The 10,972-nt window shown below is 38.3% G+C and overlaps 2 protein-coding genes across 9 annotated transcripts in view; one reads left to right on the top strand and one right to left on the bottom strand.

Annotated features, from left to right (window-relative positions):
* Positions 1-10,972, bottom strand: part of LOC122570398 — a 67,259-nt gene that overhangs the window by 31,737 nt on the left and 24,550 nt on the right. The window lies entirely within an intron of this gene.
* The window catches only part of LOC122570389 (potassium channel subfamily K member 18-like), a 35,110-nt gene continuing 28,481 nt past the window's right edge, over positions 4,344-10,972 (top strand). For 4 of the 5 annotated variants that reach the window (XM_043732627.1, XM_043732628.1, XM_043732630.1 and 1 more), the window contains exon 1: positions 4,344-8,380. The gene's annotated coding sequence lies outside the window, so the exon portion shown is untranslated. The remainder of the gene's footprint in view (positions 8,381-10,972) is intronic. The other variant, XM_043732631.1, reaches the window with a different exon arrangement.

Raw genomic sequence — 10,972 nt, 5'->3', positions numbered from 1 at the left:
TGCGCGCTCCATTTTATCCTATAAATAAACGCATTAACGAACGATCGATTTCGATCCACGTATTGATCCCGACACAGACGAATGCTTCTACCGTGATTTATCACTACGTCATTCAATCGTGTTTGAAATTTGAGAACAGATTGCTATTGTTCCCCTTGTTTTATCTGTTTCTGTGATCGGCACATCACAGAAATCAGTTTCCCATTTGTTTTTATGGATTGTTTTATTTCTTTATTTCTGTACCTTTCTTTCAGCAAAGTGCAAGGCGGATGTTGATGCAGATGCTGCTTTTTTTCAAATATCGAATATATATCCCATAGATATTATTATTAACAAGATTGTTATATTCACAAATATGTACAAGATGTACAGCCTCGAAGCAACCATTTTTGAGGCATTTCCAATAATCGCAAAGAACGTTGGAAACAAAAGTTGATCGGCCTCGACTTGGCTACAAACTGCGATATAGGAATTTTTCAAAAATTTGCTTTCTCCATAAATTAGGTCTAAGGATTGTACACGTTGTATCGTATATTTTCTTCACTTCGAACGATCGAGATTCAGAAACGCCGTACGCGTAGCTTCGAATGCCCCCGTCATCCGCCAGGCGAAGATTAAATATTTTTTTCCAGCTTTTCTTCTTACGATCGTTTCATCTTTGTTAACGAAACGCTTCGTTTATGTGGCCAGCTTTTATTAGAATATTTTATTATAATATATAAAAGCTATCATCAGAGTAGAAACCAACGAATCTTTTTAAATCCTAAAAGCTTCGTGGAAAAAAGCCGCGGAACGAATGAAAAATAAAATCGTTCACCCCATCGATCAGAAAACTATCGATGCACGGCACACCAACACATATTTGAGCAAGTTTTCGCTGGACGAACAGCGAAACCGTCGCCGTAATTGTTTCTTTGGCAACGTGACAATTGGATCGCCGCGGATTTCCGCTGGAAACACGATGTCGCGTGGCCAGACTTGGTCGTTTTCAAAGAGATCGACAGCTTTAATTTGGCCAACGGTACGAAATATTCACTTCAAACAGTATCCATTCACTGGTTAAATTTCCACAGATGGCATACATCGATAATATCACGTATAAATAGAATATTTCGTAAAAATGTTTGTCGAAAAGTTCGGATTATTGTACTACAAATTTCGATAGTGGTATATTTTAGATTCTGTAGTTTTGTCGATTCCTGAAGTTGAAACTTGGAATCCAGAGTTTAATACGAATTTGTCCGTCCTTGTCTTTATCCAATTTTTCAAAAATTCCCGAGAATTTTATATATTTTGTCCTGGCAGCCGCCAAGAGGTTGAGGTACTCTAAACCATAAGCTTTTTAATTTTAATCTTCGCGAAATATTATATTATATTTTTCTAACCACGTTTTAATCATTCTAAGAAATCTAGTGAAACGTAGGTCATCGATGGCCTCTATGGGCGGTCAACGTCTTGATGATAAGTAAAAATCTTCTGTCGTTTAAAATTCGTTGATTCTTCGATGCTCGCACGACCGTAGGTGCACACTTATGTGGTGGCGTGGTTAATGAATCGAGGGCCAAAGTGTCGCGAAGCGTGTCAAGGGTCAGAAGGATCGATTGCTTTTTAGCCGTCCGCCACTTTGTACGTGGCCAGACAAAAGTTTGACAACTAGCCCGAATTCTTCTTTCTATTTTAGCTTTTTTGAGGTTTACCCCGTGTCGTATCACAGATAGTGGAGAAATTCGATTTTTCGATTGGCGTTTATGCGGCAATGGGAACGAGTCTCTTTGAAGCGGAGCTTTTTTCGAGTAGCGAATCGAATCCACGGCCATTTTATAGCCGTTCCTGTCTGAGCGTTGGTTTACATCGAGCGGACGTCGATCGAGCATGGATATTATTATATTACAGTACTATAAAAAAAAAAAGAAAATAAAAAATTGTGCTATAATACAAGAATTGTTCAAGAAACAAAGGAAATATAATTCTTTGTTTCGAGCAGAACAAATGTTTTCGTTTATTATCTTTTCCTTTGGAACGATGCTAGATGCTACATGATTGTTACATTATAATGTTCTAAAGAATAGAAAATTATGCTACAATTACTCCTCGAGAAATAAAGAAACTCTCGAGTCTTTTCGTTATTATAGTACGCGGATATTATTATGGCAGAATAGTTTGACAAATAGAAAATTGCGTTATAAAAATCCTCGAAGAAACAACGAAAGTATGATTCTTTCATCTCAATGAGTCAATTCTATTAATTTCGAAAGAATATACGAGGGCAGATTGAAGAGTTTTCGGAATAACGATAACAAATAAATAACAATAACAAATAAAGCAACTCCTAGCCGGCGATCCCGGAAACTTTTCAACCCGCTCTCATAATGAAACAATCTACTCACCATTTTCGCGAGAATTCTCTTTACGCGTAAATTCAAAGATTCACGAAACTAACATAAACTGAATGTAACTTTCATTTACAAAGGCAAACATTTGTAAAGTAAAAAAGTAACATTAATTTACCAGTAGGCACAAGCATCATAAAAAATAGACTAATAGCAAGGTAATACGTTTTAGGTATGGCATTGATCGCGATGTGCTTCAACTTGATGCAAGAGGAAGTGATCGCGAAGGTGCGCGCGTTCGTGCGTACCATTAAATACATATTCCGATGCGACAGGTGACCATAACCGGTCTCAGCCACGTTCTGCTCCTCTACGACGCTCGGTAAGTCGAAATTCGTTTCGTTTTATTCATGATACACAGTCTCGTTCGAAGCAAATCGTACTTTGAGATTGGTCCTCCAGAGAACACGCTGTCCGAACGAATTGGAAATTTAAGTAGACGCGCGTCAGGTGTCAGAGATATTTCCAAAGAAAGCGCGAAATATTAGAAATCGCGTGATTTTGATGGAAAGAAAAGGATATAAGAATAATTTATTTATTAACGCAATTATTCACTGATTTATTTATACGTAGTAGATAGCCACGATGTTGATTATAGCGATATAGCGAAGGAGCGACGTTTGTAACTTTATCCACAATATGTAAAAAGATTAGTCGAAATATCCAATATGCCTTGCTTTTATACAAAGATTTCATTTTAGATTATCTCTTCCGTCCTAAACGTATAAACTAAAATGTCACAAAAGTCGTGTTTCTTAATTTCATTTCGTTTAGCCTTTTTCAAGTTTTGACAGCTTTTAGTTCGCTCGAAGCTCGCTCGTATCGAAAGCGGAACACGGATGGACAGCTCTCTAGTAAAATTACGAAAAATAAGAAACTAAAAAAAAAAAAAAAAAAGACAATCGCGGAAGGAATCTAAGAGGAATTGACCGATTTTCCGTTATAAATAGCGAACAGTTATGTTACAGCGAGTTATAACGTAAAATCGGGAAAATGGCCGGATTTTCAATGACCGATTTCATCCCCTTACTACAGTGAATTTGGGCAGCAAAGAAAATTGCACGATACATTCCTATATTTCACGTACCTCTACATATCCCCAGAGTTCTATAATTTTTTCAATTTGCGAACTGGGGACTTTACCACGTTAGACAAATTCGCTGCAGAAAATTTCACCGAAGAAATCGAGAACTAGAAAAGAAAGAAGAAAGCATAAAATTTTCTACGTTTCTCTACGCTGCGAATTAATTTGTAGAAACTTTCACGACAGGATCACGATGACGATTCAATTAACTCGGTGTCGAACGGAATTTGCGTTATGCCTTAATCTCGCCTTAGAGAAAACCACAGAAATCCTTGGGACGCGATAAATACGATATACGCGCGAGCTATTCTCGAAAAAATGTGCTATCTTCCGGCGAAAGCACGCGGCGCGAAGAAAGAAGAGAGGAGAGAAGTTGTTTCTCTCGGCGACGAATCGCAGAATAGATAAAGAAGAAGCAAAAAGGAGATAGTAGGTGAAAAATGAAGCCTTCTTTCGAGAGGAAATATAATGGGGGCGTGAAACGATCGATCGACGGGAATTTAGCGCGCCGAAAGATCGAGCTGAAACGCTCGTTTACGCTTTCAAAGACATTGCTTTCATTTCCTCCGAGCGATGGAATATCCAGCCGGGGCAAAGAAAAGCGTTAAAAATGGAAGATTTCATTATTATGCGACACCGTCTACAGTTTCATTAAATACCCAAGTTATTAACCGGGGTTATTAATTTTGTTCCTCGCTTTTGTTCTTATTACGAGATTTATAATTGCATGGAAAATTGTGGATGGATGTGATTAAAATCTTTCTCATTTTGTTCTCGAAGAACGAGATTTAACAATCTGGCCACTCTTGCACTTGATAATTAACCAAATAATGATTACAGAAATTGGGAACTAGAAGCACATTGACATCGGCAGACGCGAATCGACGTCTTGTGTTTTTCGAGCGTTACCGACGGCAGACGTAAAACGACGTTTTTTTATTTTTTCAAGCGTTGCCGCATATTTCATTTGCACGCTTGTCTTGCAAAATTGCGCGGCAGAGAAGACTAGATGCTTGCGTCAGCGTACCGACGTCAAAGTCTTAATTAGGATCACTTTGGCTATGATAAGTAGCAAAATAAAAAAGTCAATAAACTCTTCCGCTATTCATTCAATTTATAAAAAAAAATATATATATATATTTGTATATAAAATTCTAATTACGAATATTTTAGGTAATTTTACTGAGAGTGATGAAGAAGCTGGTCGTTTCCAGACACTATCGCCTTAATACGCTTTTCTAGAGAACAGAACTCGGAAAAAATGACTTCGAAGAAAAAAAGTCATAAATCATAACGCTCGTCGTTCTCAAACAACTAACTTTATCCTACAATTTTTTTGTATCGGCAGAAATAATTATGGTATCTATAGGTCCGAGACAAACGACTAACGCTTCGGACAGTCGACAAAAAAAAAAAAAAAAAAAGAAAAAAAAATGGGGAGACAATGGCTTAAAATACGTTGCCATAAGTATTCGCAAACGTTTGGAGATTGATAAAAAAAAGGATCATCTAAAAATTCCTCTTTCTCAAATACACTTTTATACGTGTACGTTGCTTTTTCGCTAAGCCTCTCGAGTACTCTGTCGATATATGTATACGGTATACAGTGGTATGATAGTGGAATATCCTCTTGAAACGATGGGCTGCTTTCTCTGAAAGCGAAGAAAGAAAACGCTTATGCTTATTTTTCTCGGCCAGGCTTCTGTGTGCTCGTTCCAAAGATGCACTAATGCCTGATTTCTTCGAGAAGAGTTTCGTGGTCGTCGCTAAAGCGACTTCACCCGGGGCTATGTCTCTCTAAAGCGGCCTTTAATGGCCGAAAAAGACGACACGGTCTAACGAAAGTTCGCGATATTCGCTGATTCGCTAGCAACAGTCGAGACATCCTCGACACATCCTCGAAAAACCTATTCTACTCCAAATAGGAAGGTTTATTTAAGTCGCAGAATGTCAGTGACCATTCGCTTCGTGCATACTTTGAGCAAAGGAGAACGATTTTATAAGAAAATTCGAACGATTTCTTACACGTTATCATTCAACCAATATTATAAACTTTTATAATATTAACTTTTATTTTAGCAAAAGTTGACTGCCGCGATAATCACAAATATTTGGTTGCTTCTGAGCGGAACTGCTTTATCCTTGAATACGATAACGACCAGATAAGTTTAGAGTTGTTCAATGAACATATCTCTACCGAAAAACGAAAAACTTTTACGTTTTTCGCTGAGACTTGCCATGTAATTCACGGTACATAATTGAAGCGCCAATTCCATTCGAATTGCAAACATATGGATTTTTAAGTACAAGTTGCATCGCTTTAAACACCGTATTAAAGCATCAGGTAGCTAACGCTACGGTATACGCTCACCGAAAAGATCATGAAGCAAAGGATTAAAAGATTAGAGCAGAAAGTTAGTGAATGGAGAGGCGGTCATGTTCTCGTGAAGGGGTACACGCGCGAAAATTACGATTCTATCAGAATCGACGCGACGTTTGTCGGACAAACAGCGAAGAGGAAAAGATGATTTTCGTTTTTCCTTCTTTCTCCCCCCCCCCTTCCTTTCGTTTCTCTCCCTCTCTATCCGTGGAAAATTTGAAAGAGCGGAGAGCATGAAAGGGGCAGAAAATAAAGGGACCACAATCGTCGAAGGTACAAAGACGAGTTCTTTGAAATTCCAACGCCTGGCTTCGTCGAGAGAAAAAATTAAAAAAAGACGTCGTAGGCACTTCGAACTGAAAGAGAAAAAGAGAAGAGAGAGGAGAGATGCAGCGAATTACCTTGTACGGAACGTTATATTTCGGCGGAAACTTTTCGTTTGTCTGAATTTTGAACAATTAAGTCGCCTTTCTGTTCGTCAGGCTCGATACACCGCCGGTTGTCGTCGCTTTTGTTTATCGTCTCTTTGTCTTCTAACCGAGTGGATAAAATTTGTTTAAAAAATGGTGAAATTTGTCCCAGTATTTAAGCAGAAGATATTACTCGTGTTAAAGCTCGTGTTAACCTTTCCATAGCGTAACGCGATAGAGACAAATTAGAAACTTCTAGTTTACCTATAAATCAGGCCAATCGAACGGTTAACTGCTTAAAACAGTTCCTAGAATTGAACGTGAAAGCTTTATTTTCGAATCAAATTCGTTCTTCCGAAAAATCACAAAAAAATCAAAAATCTCTATCAACAGCCTTCGATCTCCAAACCCCTTAAAACTATTCCTACAACCAAACGCAAAACCCTCGTTCTTCCAAATAATTGGAAAAAAGCCATCAACGTATTTCGATTAAAACAATCTTCGCCAACTTTTAACCTTCAAATTCTACGAAGGAATTCCTAGAAGTAAAACTAACAACGTGCAAAACTCCGTATCATGTACAAAATTTCTAAGCGCCAAAGTAACCAAAAAGCCTAAACGAATCATCGACTGTAAAATCTAATCAAGCGTCCCACACGACGCGAGATCCTCCGGTTCCATCCACTCGAACGAAACCTAACCTCGAAAAAGCCCTAAACAGAAGAAGGCTCGTGGCCTCGGCCTTCGACGACCCATTGGCCGCGGAGGAGACGAAGAAGACAGTCCACCAGCGGAATCACGCTACGTTTACGGTGGGGGAGTAGTGTTAGAAGGGGTGGAAGCGGCAGGAGAGGCTGCCGAAACGGGGCTGCGGCGTTCCTTCATGCGGCGATCTGGCCGCACGAGGCCGCGCTGGCGCAGCAACCTCCTTCTCTACTACGTTTGCGCGTTGTGCACCCTTCTACGGGGTGCGTCCGTGCCGGCAACGCTGTTCATGGACGGCAGACAGTTTCCACGCCACTCGACGAACGCCGTTCCCCGTCCAGTCGTGACGAAGCATTCCATTCGACCCTTGAAACCGCGACGATATCGCGTCCGTGACCCAACAAGTCGACCAAATCACCTTCTCGTCCTCGTCGTCGACACTCAATCGCTAAAAACGCGAGAATCCTTTTGAAAGAAGCATCATCGTGGGTCGAACACGCGACTAGCATACTCGGAGGATGCTGCAAGCAACGTGCAGCAACGTGGCAAGCTTCTGAAGCAACATCTCTTCCAGTGGAACCTCCGTTGGTTCATCTCGTCTCTCCCTGGATCTGCTCGTTTCTTCCTGGCTCTTCCTACTTGTACGGGCTCGCGGAGATGATTCTCCGAGAGATTTAACTTTCTCGTCGATACAGCCCGTGTATTCTACCGGGAAAAACCAGTTTGGTGAAGTAAATTGTTCGTCGGAGAAAGATTTCGATGTTCGAACCGGTTGCTTGAGACGAATAACAGATGACAGGGTCGCGGATCGATGTAAACGACGAACAGGCTCCGGGCTCCTCGATCGCATCTGAAAGGTGGTGGCGAAGGGCGAAATAGCCGAGACGTGCACGGTTGATCGACTTATCGAAACGAAGATCCCTGTGTCTCGGGAAAAAACTCGCGACAGTACCAGATGAGAAGTAAAAGAAGCTTCGGCTACTTCTAAATAAGAAGTGTACTTTGAGAGGATTCTATAAGTGTTCTCTGAGAGGATTCTGTAAGTGTCTCTTGCACATCAGATTCGGATCAGACAGATTTCCAGATCCGTCCAAAAGAAGCGAGTTACAAAAGATTTTAAGGAAGCCAGGTATAATTAAGAAGCTCCTGATGCATTTGTGAGCTCAGGCTTCTATGAGATTTTTAATTAGACGAAAAAAGGAAACATTTTCTATGTAACGATCGCGGTCAAACGAAGTTTTGCGAGATCTTTTATTTGAAGAGAAAAGAAGGAATTATCTATGTAAAGATTGGATCGGAACAATTCGAGGAGCCGAAGGAAAAGTTTGGTACGCGTCGGTGAGGCGATATGCCCGGCGATACGACTGTGGGAAGTTGAGGACTGGCTTGATACGGGGCGATCGCTGCCAAGGTAAGTAGCAAGTTACGCGACTTGAGTTTTCAAAGAAAAGTTTTTCGAACGTTTCCGAATCGATGCGCCACACCGGCCACCACAACCATCGGCATTTCGTACATACCTAGCACACACGAACACACGGTGTGGCCTCGTGCATACGATCTCGAAACACCCAGACGATTTTTATCGCGTTGCACCAGTTCCTACTCTCAACCTGTTAATTCTTAATGTGTCATCTTTTTACGTCAAAGATTTTGACGATGATTTGGAAAATTATGGGAAAAAATGTACTCATTATGTCGTTTTTCTGTGAAAATGTAAAAACATGAAACGCAGCAATAAAATATAGGATATTTATAAACAAAGAAATTATATTATATTATATTATAAAAATCTAAGTAAGTTCGATTAACAGATTAATACGTATACCACGATGCAATTCGATCAAAAACGAACGTTTCTCTACTATTAATTGTTTACCCCCTTGCCCTAACTAGGATCGATAACTCGATATTTTGACTATTAAACGAAACGTAGCTGATAAATGAAATTAATGGCAGTCAGTGCAGTTGATGTCGGTAAACTTAATTTAGTACTATGTTTTGAAGGAAATTATTTTCGTCTCACCAAGCACCTTCTTACCGACAAATCATATCGAAAAATCTATAAAAGTGTAAATGATCATAAAACGATATACCCTGATCAATCACATGAAACATACACACCTACCACATGATTCAGTCTATTCGGCAAAACAAGTTTCGAAAATACTTTAACGTAGTTCAAACATTCTTTTTTTAATATAAATCCTTGATTACCGAAAACAAGGGTTTTATTACTAATTTCATATTTCACGTTTATTCAAAAATTCCGAGGAAATTGGTCCATACTAATTAAGAAATATATTTTCAATAAATCTCACTAATTAATCCAAGTACTCGTTTACGCTTCCATACCTTCGAATAATGGACTGTGTTATCAGTTCGGTAACTTTTTTCATTAGTCAACATATATTTAAAATTATTCCTAGAAAATTATTCCGCGGTAGCTAAAAAAAATCTACTTTTTAAAAATTTTCACCAATTAATTGAAATCCTCGTTTAGCCTTTCATACTGTAAAAGGACTATGATATCAGAAATTTGACAATTCTTTAAATATTCGAAAATATTCCAGAGAAATGATTCCAGCGAAAGGATCTTTCAAGAATTATTTAAAAGACGATTTCACTTACCCAAACTCTCACATATAAATTTTCCAAGAAATTCCAACATTATAGATAACATATGTGATTTCTATATGTAGTTTAAATCTCATTAATCTACATTTAACTTTTATATAAAATTTAAATCTTATTAATATTTAATTATTATGTAAAATTATACTCTAATTAATATTTGATTTTTCTATAAAATTTAAATATCATTAACACGTTCAATGCAATTCACGATACATACGTGGAAGAAACGTGTGTATGTATTCGAGCGATACCCCCATCGAACGTGTTAAGTGATATTTAATTTTGGTACGAAATTTAGGTCTCATTAAGTAATATTTGATTTTTATATAAAATTAAAATCTCATTGACTAATTCAATTTTTCTCTCGGATTTTATCTTATCTGGTTCTGTGGAACATGGGGCAAGATTCTATCGTTCATAGAATATCGGGAATCGAGTAGATCGACGTTTAACTTTTCACGATGGGCGCGAGGCGAAGTAATTTCGTCCCGGTTGTCCCGTTCACCGTGTTAACAGCTTTCGATAAATGTCCCGTCTTTGTTGGCTCGTCCGGCTCGTTTTATGCCCGTCGATTCGTCAGCGAAACACGCTTTTACCCACGAACAGATCGAAACTGCTTTTATCGAGTCACATTTTACAACCGAAAAACCGATCTGCCCAGTATCCTCGCTATCTTCTCTCTTAATACTTTCTGATCAATACCTGTTCTAAACTCTAGAACGTAGACTCTTTCGAATCTGTAATAGAATCTAGAATCGGAAATAAAGAATTTTTATGGAGTTTTCGATGAATTGTTAACGATAAATGATTTTACATTGATAATATCGATAATATTTCGACTTTTCAAGTTCAGATGTAACGATACGAAAGCCTGCAAAGTTTAAACATCGCGATATCATCATTTACGAATTCTAAGGTAAACTCTAAGCACAGTAACGTGATTATCTTTCAACTCTAAGGATGCGATCAAACTACAAAGATAGTAACAAGAAACTACTATTAAAATATTCTCGTTTGATCGCTTCTGCTATTCTCTTCAAACTTTTCTACCTTCTAATTATTTCATCAGTAACTTACTTTTGGAATATTCTTGACACATTATATTTTAAACATCCTATTCAAATAATAATTCAAATAATACTACGATATAGTATGATATAATATAATAATAGTAAATTAAATGAAGATCTACATCAGTAGGCTGAATTTCTCGTAATAACGTTGACTGTGTTTCATTAGTTCTGTGTTTCGTGTTATTCTTAATAAGTAAAAATCTAAATACAGTAATAGAAGAATTTTCTTATGCATGACAGTACAGACAAGCGGTTCGCATAAATAAAGATGTATCCCACGAGGGTACGTTTTGTAC

Source organism: Bombus pyrosoma, linkage group LG8 (genome assembly GCF_014825855.1).
Source record: "Bombus pyrosoma isolate SC7728 linkage group LG8, ASM1482585v1, whole genome shotgun sequence".
Classification (NCBI taxonomy): Eukaryota; Metazoa; Arthropoda; class Insecta; order Hymenoptera; family Apidae; genus Bombus; species Bombus pyrosoma.
Note: the sequence above shows the minus strand (reverse complement) of the source record. Positions and strands in the feature narration are given on the sequence as shown.